Source organism: Microcaecilia unicolor, chromosome 4 (genome assembly GCF_901765095.1).
Source record: "Microcaecilia unicolor chromosome 4, aMicUni1.1, whole genome shotgun sequence".
In the NCBI taxonomy this organism is placed as follows: domain Eukaryota; kingdom Metazoa; phylum Chordata; class Amphibia; order Gymnophiona; family Siphonopidae; genus Microcaecilia; species Microcaecilia unicolor.
The window spans coordinates 33655816-33669096 of NC_044034.1; the positions used below are offsets into that span (position 1 = coordinate 33655816).

Sequence of the window (13281 nt, forward strand, 5' to 3'; positions counted from 1 at the left end):
TCCCCCGCCAGAGGAAACGTTGGATGACTCTAGTCCATTTCTTTTCCACTGAAGTTGTTAAGAATAGCGGAAGTACCTGAAAAACATATAGCCACCTAGGCACTATCATCATATTAATTATAGCAATACGACCCAACAGAGAAAGTGGGTAGTCATGCCACAATTGCAATCTTGTACATGTGTCCCTCATCAATTTGGAAACATTTAGGTGATACAATTGCGTTAAATCTTTTGGTATACGGACCCCCAGATACCGAATTTCGCTATCCACCCAGTTCACCTTAAGTTGTCTAGAGCTGGGAGTCCCTTCCCCATGCACCATCATGGCTGTTGACTTTGCAAGGTTAAGAGTGAACCCCGAGAGTTGGCTATACCTCTCAATTATATTTAATAATATCGGGAGTGCTTCATTAGGGTTAGTAGTCAAAATTAGCAGGTCATCAGCAAATGCCAACACCTTAATCTCATTGGCTCCTATCTTAGCCCCTTGTATTGCCCTTTCCAATTTTATTGCTCTGAGCAGGGGTTCCAGCGCTATGATAAATAATAAGGGCAATAAGGGGCATCCCTGACGTGTCCCCCCACATATCTGAAAATTCTCACTTTTCACTCCATTAAGAAGGATCGCGGCTGAGGGCTCTGTGTATAATGCAGTGGTAGCCTCATAAAACCAGCCATGAAAGCCCATATAGCGCATCGTGTCAAACATGAATTCCCAGTCCACTTTATCGAATGCTTTTTCCGCATCGAGGCTCAGAAGTAGTGCTGGTACTTCCTCATGTTTGCTACGGGCCATTCCCAAGAGTAACTTACGGACATTCCCACCTGCTTGCCTATTGCGCACAAACCCTGTCTGGTCTTCCCCGATTAGCCTCTCAGGAGGCTTATAATATTTAAACAGAAAGTCATGATGGATCAATTTGGATGGGTGGGGGTTTCCAATATTTAAAAATTAACATTTTTATGTTACTATTTGTATAAGTTATGATCACAAATACTGTGAACTGCTGAGAATATGTTGATTGGTGGTATAAAATATTTTAATAAATAAACGTGAACTCATGTCCCAAGACTTCTCCTGGTCTAACCACTAAACCACTCTAGCAAAAGCAGGAAATACCAGAGGAATTTCTTAAAAGCTAGAGAGAAGAGGTAGCTGGAGCTACTTGAATGCTGGAAGCAGGGGTGGGGGGGGGGTTGTATTTTTACTTTTTAGGCTGGTAGGAAAATGAGAAGATCGAAAGTTTTGAGTAACACAAACACAACAATCAGAGATGTTACCCCAAAGCCAAAAGCATCCTTAAGTGGAGGAGTGGCCTGGTGGTTAGGGTGGTGGACTTTGGTCCTGGGGAACTGAGGAACTGAGTTTGATTCCCACTTCAGGCACAGGCAGCTCCTTGTGACTCTGGGCAAGTCACTTAACCCTCCATTGCCCCATGTAAGCCGCATTGAGCCTGCCATGAGTGGGAAAGCGCAGGGTACAAATGTAACAAAAATAAAAGAGATACTATTGGAGATTCTACATGGAATGTTGCTACTATTGGAGATTCTACCTAGAATGTTGCTACTATTGGAGATTCTACATGGAATGTTGCTATTCCACTAGCAACATTCCATGTAAAAGGCTGCGCAGGCTTCTGTTTCTGTGAGTCTGACGTCCTGCACGTATGTGCAGGACGTCAGACTCACAGAAGCAGAAGCCTGCGCGGCCACATTGGTGTGACTCTGGGCAAGTCACTTAACCCTCCATTGCCCCATGTAAGCCGCATGAGGCCATGAGTGGGAAAGCGCGGGGTACAAATGTAACAAAAAAAAAAAAAGCAGAGGCAGCTCAATCACGAGTCAAGACTAAGTGGTCACCTAAGGTGTCAACTTCTAGGGGGCAGAAAAGAGCAGCTGCAATCAAAGCAAAGCAATAGTTCCTGACAGCAGTGCCGTAGCGAGGGCGGGGTGCCGCTGCGCACCCCCCCCGGGTGCTGCACGGCGCCCCCCCTCGGCGCTCCCCCCTCCGGAGCACACCCTCCCCCCCCGGAGCGCATTCTTAATTGATGAAGAAGCGAGGGGCGGGCGGGAAGTAACCTGCTCCGCGGCAGAGGGAGCAACGAACCAACGGAGCAGACACCCCCCCCCCCCAGCGGCGTGCACCCGGGGCGGACCACCCCACCGCTCCCCCCCTTCCTACGCCACTGCCTGACAGCCTCACAAAGAACCAGCAAATGGATACTTTCACCTGTAGGTGTGGGGGCGGGGGGAAAGGCGGGTAATTTTCAAATAGTCCATTTAAATGAGTAGATGACTTTTGGAAATTGCCCTCATTTGTGTATATATATATATATATACACCCACCCACCCAAAAGTTTAATATTTAAAAGCATGATGTCTTGGTGGGGGCAGATTTGGGGTTTTCTCTACTGCAGCCCGCCTCTGAGGAAACAGGAAGTTACATCAGAGAGGTAGGCCACAGTAAAGAGAAAAGGCCAGTGCCGGAAGCAGGGCAGTGCATGGGAATCGTTGCCGCCGTCTTTTGGAAAATGGACAAGCAGGTAAACTCGGGCCAGACCATGGCCATGGGGGCAGTGGCATCCCAGCCCTTCCTCAGATAGCATCTTGCCTTGGGCTGCCCCTGACCCAAAGGGTGCTGGGACCTGCTGTAAGGTAATGCTGCAGTGCCTTTCAGTAATTCTAGTCCTATGTTTCTGGGTAGAGGACAGTCGAATTTCAGTTTTGGCTTTGGCATCGAAACTAGCCCGAAATCTGCATTTGGCCTTTTCGACTCAAACCAAAACTTTGTGTGTTATGACCTGAGTCGTGCAGAACGATTTTTTTTTTTGTTACTTGTTCCAAAAGCACAAAGTCTTGGGGATACCCAAGGAACTTACATTGAAATACCTTTTAAAACAAATAGGAGGAAATATTTTTTCACTCAACGAACAGTTAAGCTCTGGAACTCTTTGCCGGAGGATGTGGTAACAGCAGGTAGTATATCTGGGTTTAAAAAAGATTTGGACAAGTTCCTGGAGGAAAAGTCTATTGCTATTGAGACAGGCATGGGGAGGCAGCTGCTTGCCCCAGGATTGGTAGCATGGAATGCTGCTAATAATTGGGTTTCTGCTAGGTACTTGTGACCTGATTTGGCCACTGTTTGGAAATGGGATACTGGGCTAGATGGACCATTGGTCTGACCCGGTATGGCTACTCTTATGTTCAAATCCTGTTTCCTCTACTGCAGGGGTGGCCAACTTGCAGCCTTTGCATTTTGCAAATATTTTCAGAATAGCCACTATCAGTTTGTTTCAGTCATTTTTCGTTAAATTTTTACATATTTTTCACAGAAGGCCTATGGAGCTGTCTGCACTTCCAGTTCTGACATTATGCAATGTTGCAGCCTACCAGGGACAGTACTGACATTCATGTGGCCCCCTCTGTATATTAAGGGTTGCCCACCCCTGCTCTACTGGTACTCCTTGTGACCGTGGGCAAACCACTTTACTGTTTGCTCAAAGCAGAACTCAGATTGCAAGTCCATTTGGACAAAAGATGGAAAAAGCATGTATAATTAAACCTCAAATCCAAATCAATGCCAGGGGCATAAACTAAGTGCCAAAAATTCAGCAGCTTATCCAAAACACATTTATAAATTCCACTATTTCCTTCAGATACAAAACATGACCCCCAAGTCCTATTTCTCTTTCACGCGCATAAGTACTTCACCCCCAAAATTTGAAGGCCTTCTGCTCACTATGGTGGCTGGCGGCAGTATTCAACATTTGGCAGTAATTCTAATGAAATTAGCAAAGCACTGAATATTACAGTGTTTATTTTAAGTGTCATTTGCATTTTGGAATCCATAAACATCTATTATACATAGACATCTAAGTTTTGATTTTATAGAGTTGAGATATGGACATCTAAAACTGAAGAATCTCCAAATAGCAAGGGACATCATCTTGGTGTCTTTTGGGAAGGACTAGGATGGGCCCAAAAAATCTAAGTTTATGCCTCATTTCTCAAGGGGAATGGGTATCTATATCCAAAAAGATGGGCACTGGGTGTTAGACCTGTCCATGTTTCAGAAAAGTGCTTCTATTAAGTAGCAATCCACTAGAGGGATCAGGGGAGGTCCTTCATCCCCAAGTGGTCAGTGTTGTTCCATCCCCCACCTACACCAACAAATAATAATAAGCAAAACTGGCAAGAGATACTGGGCTCTGTGACAGCTTAGAAAAAAATAGATATCTTTATTTCTAAAATGGCCAACAAAACTGTTCATATTCTAGCATACAAATATCTACATTGCCATTTCATAAAACAGATGTTCATATGCTGACACAAAGGGGCCCATTTACTAAAGCTTTGTGCGAGCTAAATGCTAAAAAGCCCATTACCTATGGCAGTGGCTCCCAAAGTTTTTCAGTTCACGGCACCCTTCGTGTCTGAGCAATTTTTCACGGCACCCCCAACCTCCGTTCCCCCCCCCCCTCGCCACATAGGTCTCTGTCCCTCCCCAGCCACACAGTTCTCCATCTTTTTATCTGCACAAATATATCAGTGCTAGGGTGTCCCTATAACCAGCCCCTCCAAATAACACACTGATTACAATCTATAACAAATTACTACTCTACTTATGAAAAGTCATTCCATTATTATTCTTCCTCTTTGTACATCTTCTGTATGCCGCACAAACCAACATGTTTAAAAATATAAGTGAGATTAAATTTAAAAAAATATGCTACCAACAAAATAGAATGACAACTTGGATGCAGCTGCTCATAGGTTTGTGCATCTCTTTTCTGTCTTTCCTCCCCTCCATCCATGTCCAGCAATCTCCCCTCTCCTCCATCCATCCATATCCAGCAATTCTCTTCTCCCCTGCCCTCCCCTCCATGTCTAGTGATTTCTCCTCTCCCCTCCCATCCATGTCCAGCGATCTCCTTTACCCCCATCCATGTCCAGTGACTCGCCCCAGCCCCCACCTGCCCCCCTTTTCAGCACCCATTCCAGTTCAAACCCAAGTCCCACCTGCCCGCCCTCTTCTCCCACAACATCCCCCTTTTATTTCTGCCACCCTGCGTTTTTTAAATCTTTTTTTATTTTACCTCAAAATCAAAGCAGAGGCAGCAGCAAAAGAAGCAGGCTCACCTCGAGCCTTCCCTCTCAGTGTCCAGCCCTCATGGAAACAGGAGAGTACATCAGAGGAAGGCGGTACACTGAGTGGGAAGGCTTGAGGCGAGCCCATTTCTTTCGCTGCTGCCGCCACTTTGATTTTGAGGTAAAATAAAAGATTTTTAAAACGCAGGGCGGCAGAACGAAAAGAGGGCTGTGGGGGACCTGAGAGCAGGCAGCTGGGACTGGAAATGTGACAGCGGTAGGTGTGGCTTGTGGCGCCCCCTGCCATGCTTACCGGGTTGCGCCAGCCCCGATTTGCCACGGCACCCCAGAGAGATCGCTGCGGCGAACCAGGGTGCCGCAACGCACAATTTGGGAAACGCTGACCTATGGGCTTCTTAGCACTTAGCATGCATTAATTCCATTAGCGTATGCTAAGTTTTAGTAAAAGGGCTCAAAAGACATTCAAGTTCCTGTGTTACCCCACTGGTATTTTAGATGTGCAGCATAAATGTCCATTTTAGAAAAAAATAGATGTCACCAGCACATAAATGTACATTTCACCATGTATTTTACACAGTGTGTTTTTTCTAGCAAAAAAGGTGCTGGTACTCAAATGCTAGGCCACCCTTCAGGAGTGGGGTGATCACTGAGGGACCCACCCCATAATAGCCAGGACCCTGCAATCAAACATATAAATGGCAAGAGGCGTACTCACTTGCAAATGCGCAGTAGAGACCCTCTCTGTCCCTCCCCCACGTCAATACGTGATGGCAGGGGTGTGACAGAGAGGGAACCTGCGCACCTGCGAGTGAGGGAACCGCCGTCGCCACCACTCCCCCCCCCCAGGGTTGCCGCTACTGCTCCCCCCACCCACCCGGTCGCCGCCGCCACCCACCCTCCACCCGGCCACCTGGCTTCACTATTCAAACCGCCGGAACGTAGCACACAGCTCATCTGAGCTGCCGTTGGCCTTCCTTACCTGCCTGTGTCCCGCCCTCGCCGACGTTATGTCACACGAGGGCGGAACACACGCAGAGAAGAAGGAAGGCCGACGACAGCTCAGATGAGCTGTGTGCTGCGTTCCGGCGGTTTGAATAGTGCAGCCAGGTACCTGGCCCGGGTGGAGGGGTGGCGGAGGGGACTCCGGGGGGGGGGGGCCTTTCAACCCCCCCCCCCCTTCCTTTACTAGCCTGTTTTTACGGGCTCAACGGCTAGTCAGTCACAGAATCTATGACAAGACAGAATTGGTGTGCTGAGCTCCATCATTAAAACTTGGGTTCCATGGGTCAATTTTAGCAGACAGTGGAAAAGGTGCCGGTACTCAGTACCCCCCAAGTACCCCCTCAAAAAAAAGCCCTGATTTTACAACTGGTTCTATGTTACCAGATCCTGATCTACAATACAAGTGAAACTTCAGATGTCCCAATTGGACATCTAACTTCCAAGTTCAACATCTTTTTTTCTAAACTGCCACGCCACATGTCTTCACTGACTCATTGGGATTTCTCGTTATTCATTCTATTTTATTTTGTATGAACCTTTCCCCCCCACACACACACACTCTTTGGGTGGGGTTGTTGAGAATAAGGAGAGAGAAGACATCTGGGTAGTGTTTTAAAACACAAACAGGTTTATTCTTTCTGAGTTCATAACTGTCAGTTTTCTTGCCTCAGTAGAGCTGCACAGGAATGTGGCTGTGAACACTGTTACATTTACAGGCGAGGGGGGGGGGGGATGGGTCCCACAGCTCTGCCTGCATGTAAATGCAGACCGACAGGCAGAATGCTGGGAGCTCTTTTACAAAATATCAGTAGATTCACTGTGGTATCCATGATGCCCACACACTGAATCAAGAGAGCTGCATCAGAATAAGGTAATTAAAAAAAAAAAAACCCTGCTCCCCACAAGTTTAGGAGAGGTGGAGATTGGTAGCATGGTTGCAAGATCACTTTGAGGTTTTGGTTCTCTGTTCATCTGTAGTGAATGGACTTAGCTTCTGATGGCTGCAGAGCCTTCTTAATTCTGAACCCCAGCAGGTACAGTACCCTTAGAGGCTCTCCTGAAGACAAGAAAAACAGCAGCTCTTGGGAGCATCGCTTGAGACACGCAGGCCTTGGGGAGCAGCTCAAGGCAGAAAAGCAAGCAGCAGCCCTCGGGAGAATCACTTGAGGCACAGAGGCCTTTGGGAGCAGCTCAGGGCAGAAGGCGGCAGAGCAGTCCTTGGAACAGAACTCAAGGCAAGGAGGCCTTTAGGAGCAACTCAAGGGAGATAAAATGGCCAGAAGCACTGTCAATCTCTAGGGATGAGAAGAGCAGATGTAGCCCTCTAGTGGGGAACCCTGGTACTGGTGGTTGCAGAGCCCTGATAAGGGCTGGTAAGCCTGAACCCCAGCAGGGAGAAATCCCAGAGTCTCCTCTTGAAGACAAGACCAGAGAGGGGCAAGGCCTCCAGGATGTGATCAGCACCAAGGGCCCAGAGAGGGAGAACGCTCCCTAGGTGTGGCTGGCACCAGGAGCCCAGGGAAAGCTGCCAAGAAGCCACAACAGGGACAGGCATAGCCAGCATGAAAGTCTCCAGCGGAGGGGTGAGATCTGAGGGGACTTGGAGAGGGTGGACCCAGGCAACACAGCCTTGCCCACACACTTGTTTAACTAAGCAGAAAGGAAGATCTTACAGCTATTACCTTGGCAAGCAAGACAAAGGGAATGTGAAAGACTAAGTTACTGATTCTAAAGATCCGAATTATAGATTAATGCCATTGGTTTAAGTACCAAGACTGTTGAAATTTGTTGGTGTTTGTTTATGGTAACTGAACTGATGTGATAAGAAATCGCTCATATAAAACATATTTTAAGTGAAATATTTTAGTGACACGCAACACACTTCAGCTTGGAAGCTCTCAGGTGCTTAAAAACCCTTAACAATCCAATATCTTTCCTTAAGGCTACACATCCTATCATTTATCCATTGTTCTCTACAGTTTCACTAGCGTATTATTCAAAGCTGAAAACCACTTTTTGAACCAGCAGCACATTCCAGAATACAAAAAGCACAAGTCTGTGCATGTGGTATTCATTTAGGGGCCCTTTTACTAAGCTGTGCTATTTTTGACACGTGCTGAGACCACTTTTAGAGCAGCACTAAATTGGCAGCAATTTCTTTGTTTCCATTAACAACCACATGATAATTTCCCAATTAACACAGGAGCCCTTACCACCACCTATTTAATAGGCCAGGGGTTTCCAAACTTCTTCAGTTCGTGGCGCACACACACACCCTCCGCCCCCGCCCACATGGGTCTCCCTTTCCCTGCAGCCCCCTCCTCTCACACCAGCACACACCTGCCTCTCTGCAGCCCCCTCCTCTCACACCTCTGCATTCCCTAAATCCAGCATCGCTTGCATAACTTCCTTCCTGCAGGTCCAGGATCATTGCCGCTTCCTTCTCCTTTCTCTGCCGCCGCTGCAGTGCTTGCAGCTTACATTTTCAGGCCGTCCGCAATTCACACAGGCACTCCGGGGCCTTCCCAGTCTGCCACGTCCGGCCCTCTCTGATGCAACTTCCTGTTGCGAGGGCCGGATGCGACAGAGGGAAGTCCCCACAGTGCCTGTGTGAATCGCAGACAGCCCGAAAATGTAAGCTGCAAGCACTACAGCGGCGGCAGGGGATGAAGCAGGAAGCGGCAGATGCCAGACCTGCGGGGGGGGAACGTAAGGGGGAGTTCGCTGTGGCGCACCAGGGTGCTACAGCGCAGTTTGGGAACCGCTGTAATAGGAGGTAGGGGCTCCCACACTAATCTGTCAGTGCATGCCAATTCCCACATGCTGGAGTGGAGGAGTGGCCTAGTGGTTAGGGTGGTGGACTTTGGTCCTGGGGAACTGAGGAACTGAGTTCGATTCCCGGCACAGGCAGCTCCTTGTGACTCTGGGCAAGTCACTTAACCCTCCATTGCCCCATGTAAGCCGCATTGAGCCTGCCATGAGTGGGAAAGCGCAGGGTACAAATGAAACAAAAATAAAATAGATACTATTGGAGATTCTACATGGAATGTTGCTACTATTGGAGATTCTACATGGAATGTTGCTATTCCACTAGCAACATTCCATGTAGAAGGCTGCGCAGGCTTCTGTTTCTGTGAGTCTGACGTCCTGCACGTACGTGCAGGATGTCAGACTCACAGAAGCAGAAGCCTGCGTGGCCACATTGGTGATCTGCAAGGGCCGACTTCTACATGGAATGTTGCTAGTAGAATAGCAACATTCCATGTAGAATCTCAAATAGTAGCAACAGTGGAGGAGTGGCCTAGTGGTTAGGGTGGTGGACTCTGGTCCTGAGGAACTGAGTTTGATTCCCACTTCAGGCACAGGCAGCTCCTTGTGACTCTGGGCAAGTCACTTAACCCTCCATTGCCCCATGTAAGCCGCATTGAGCCTGCCATGAGTGGGAAAGCGCAGGGTACAAATGTAACAAAAATAAAATAGATACTATTGGAGATTCTACATGGAATGTTGCTACTATTGGAGATTCTACGTGGAATGTTGCTACTATTGGAGATTCTACGTGGAATGTTGCTATTCCACTAGCAACATTCCATGTAGAAGGCTGCGCAGGCTTCTGTTTCTGTGAGTCTGACGTCCTGCACGTACGTGCAGGACGTCAGACTCACAGAAGCAGAAGCCTGTGCGGCCACATTGGTGTGACTCTGGGCAAGTCACTTAACCCTCCATTGCCCCATGTAAGCCGCATTGAGCCTGCCATGAGTGGGAAAGCGCGGGGTACAAATGTAACAAAAAAAAAATAATCAACTGGCACATGGCACGCCTACTCTCCTCCTCCAAACATACCCCCCTGCTAAAAAAAATAAAATATATTCACGCATCAATTCCAAAACTACTGTGGCACACCTGAGTACGTCCTGCAGTAGTGCCTTTTTAATCTCCGGTAAGCACAAGCTAGTGCTTACCGCAGCTTAGTTAAAAGGACCCCTTATTGACAGCATTCAAATAAAAAAAATTATATATGGAGTGGAATTTAACCCCCTTCAGCATTAATGTCTACTAAATTTGGGAGCTCTGGGCATTCACATTCTGGGAACAACATCAGTAGCAAGGATTTTAGAGCGGTCCAAGGTATATAGATTTGGTCTTCCACATTGCAGTAAATACAATATCATTTTAGCCATTTTGACTGTAAAAATTAGGCACATACATTATGAAAAATGAAAAGCTTAAAAAACATTAACAGCAATCATACATGCTGCTCATCGGCTCATTACCCTTAACATCCTCAAGCTATGACCAATTAAAGCCAAACAGCTTTTATGACATTACACCATTACATGCCAATCTGAAACTTCTCAGTTGTGGCTAAGGAAGCAATTTGTCAATATATTTACTATAAACTGCGGTAAAAAAAAAAAAAATGGCCTTAGTGTGCCCTTATGTGGGGTTTTCCCCATAAGCTACCATTTTTACTGCAGCCAGAAAATGTCAAATTTTCTAATTTTTTTTTTCTATTAACAGCCATGCGCTAATGTTGTTAGTAAATGCATGTGTGGTAATTCTTTTTAATGGCTGCACGCTAATGGCACCTATTTTGTAGGCAGTATGGGCTCACACAATAATCCTGCGCTGATTAGCACAGGTGCACCTACACTCTGCCCCCAGACATGCCTCCAACTAACGTTTTTAAACATTTTTTAGTGCATGCAGATTTCAAACTTACCATAGGATGCCTGAGCACCACAGTAAGCCACTTTGCTGCAGTATGCATACAGTAGCACTTGCCACAGCTTAGTAAAAGGGCCCCTGACACCACGTCCTGTGGGAAAAAAACACTACCAGACTATAAGGAGGCTGCCTTCAAGATTACTAATAGTTTAACATGAATGTAGCATACCAACGTCAGATCTGCAGACCATATTTTCCTTTGACATAAGCAACAATACAAATACTGTAACACAAACCCCCTGCCATCACCCAAAACACAAGTGCCTATCAGTTGTAACAAACAAGACCACCTAATTTTAATTTACGGACTTGCTGAAAATCACATCACAGAATGAACCACCAGTGATCCTGCCTATTGCCTAACAGTACTCCCCATATTTTACATATTAATATTTTCGAGAAGGCACAATATATAGCTTTTTAACTTAACGCAGTGAGTGTGATCAAATTAAATTAAAATTGCAAAATTTCCCTGCTCCCCACAAACTTCATATTATGGAGAGGTAATCTGTGTTGATACACAGTTTTTAAAGGCATATCCATCAAGTGCAGCAGTCTTCCTTGTATCCTAGACAACCATTGTTGATTTTGATCTTTATAGATCCCTGTACTCCTTAGCATTATCAACGGCTATTAAGCCTCAATTCAAACACCCCTCTAGCGGGTGATAATTCGCTCCTTCAAAAATTCTCAAATACAAAAGATAGACTTGCAGGCGATGCAACAAACCGTACAGCTATTAAATCTAAGTTTCGCGTCTCTGACTATACAGTGCCTCTCCCATCACTGTCAATTTTTCAGCAAAAAAAAAAAAAAACATTAAAACAAACAAACCAAACAAAAAAAAAAAGGTTAACTACAAATACCTTAAGGAACAAACCTGATAAATTAACAAAAGAAAGCATTCGACTCACCTATCTGGGGATTTTTCCCTGCATAAACAAAAACGGTTTCTCAACAGATCATTGAGAGCTTGCTTTAGCACCTATCTGGCTTCAGCTTTTTTGGAAACTCAATCTACGCCTTGCCGTTTAGCGGATTTAATGCAAGCACAAAGCATGCAGCCAAGCTCTTGCAATGACATCATTCCTCTCGTGAAGGAGCCAATAGCTAGGCTCGGGGGGCGTGGGTGGTGCTTGCTCCTCTGGGGGTTGTAGTTTATTGCAGCCCACTCGTCCGTTCCCAGGCGCGTGGTCTCAAGGTTATTCAAGACTATAACTCCCAGAATTCGTTACGGCCCAATGGAGAAAGCCTTCAGAATGTGGATCTTGCGGGAATTCCATAAGCCTGATTGGCGCAATTGTTTGGAAATTGTAAAGCTTGGAGGCAGAGACTCGAGAGGAAGAGTCTGGAAGAAGGGGAAACCTTGTGTTGAGACTAGTTTGCTGCAGTTTTCTTTGTGTGTAGTTTCTTGCTGTGAATTGGTACGTGGAAATCGAGTGGCCCATCTTCTTAAACATGTTGGGCCTGACATTCACAGAGATACCGAGTTCCAGGCTGGAGATTTTGGGTCAGTCCTGGATTTCTGACCATCTCAGCCACGAACAATATGGGACTTACAGCACCGATTTCTTTTCAGTAGATAGGATTAGTCGTTACCCATCCAACACTGCTTTGGGATGTAAGTTCAAAACCAGGACTGACCAAACTCTCTAGGCTGGGACTGGATAACTTGACATCCCTATATTCAGAGCAATTTAAGCGGGCACAGGAGAGGCTCCAGTCCACTTAAATCTGGGGAGCCCTCTAATCCACCAAACCAGGCAGTGCTGCAGAATATGATACCCAGTGTTGCCATATAAAAAAAAAAAATTCCCACCCAAAAACCGCACACACCCCACCCCCAACGTCATCACCCCCGCCCCATTCCGTCATCACCCCCACCCCTTCCATCATCAGCCCGCCCCCGCTGTCATCAGCCCCGCCCCTGCCATCATCGCCCCGCCCAATACGTCACCAAACCCCGCCTCTGTCACCGTTAGCCCCACCCCCGCTGGCCGAAAAACCACCCAAAACCCACATGAAAAAAAAAACAAGCCCAAAAAACTGCAACCCGCTGCGGGCAAAAGTTTCCCGCGGCGGGTTGCGGAAAACCGCCCATCTGGCAACCCTGATGATACCCATGTTAAAAAGTGGGCAGTTCAGAGCCGGTGGTTGGGAGGCGGGGCTAGTGCTGGGCAGACTTATACGGTCTGTGCCAGAGCCGGTGGTGGGAGGCGGGGATATTACTGGGCAGACTTATATGGTCTGTGTCCTGAAAAAGACAGGTACAAATCAAGGTAAGGTATACACAAAAAAGTAGCACATATGAGTTTATCTTGTTGGGCAGACTGGATGGACCGTGCAGGTCTTTTTCTGCCGTCATCTACTGTGTTACTATGAGGTGGCACTGGGGAGGAGCTGGTGGTTATGCCAGTGCCAGCAATATTCAGTGCCAGGACT

At 46.8% G+C, this 13281-nt stretch overlaps 1 protein-coding gene across 1 annotated transcript in view; it reads right to left on the reverse strand.

Moving 5' to 3' along the window:
• RAB30 (RAB30, member RAS oncogene family) overlaps window positions 1–11892 on the reverse strand; it is a 150221-nt gene extending 138329 nt beyond the window's left edge. The window contains exon 1 of the mRNA XM_030200095.1: window positions 11754–11892. The gene's annotated coding sequence lies outside the window, so the exon portion shown is untranslated. The remainder of the gene's footprint in view (window positions 1–11753) is intronic.
• Between the last annotated feature and the right edge of the window lie 1389 nt (window positions 11893–13281).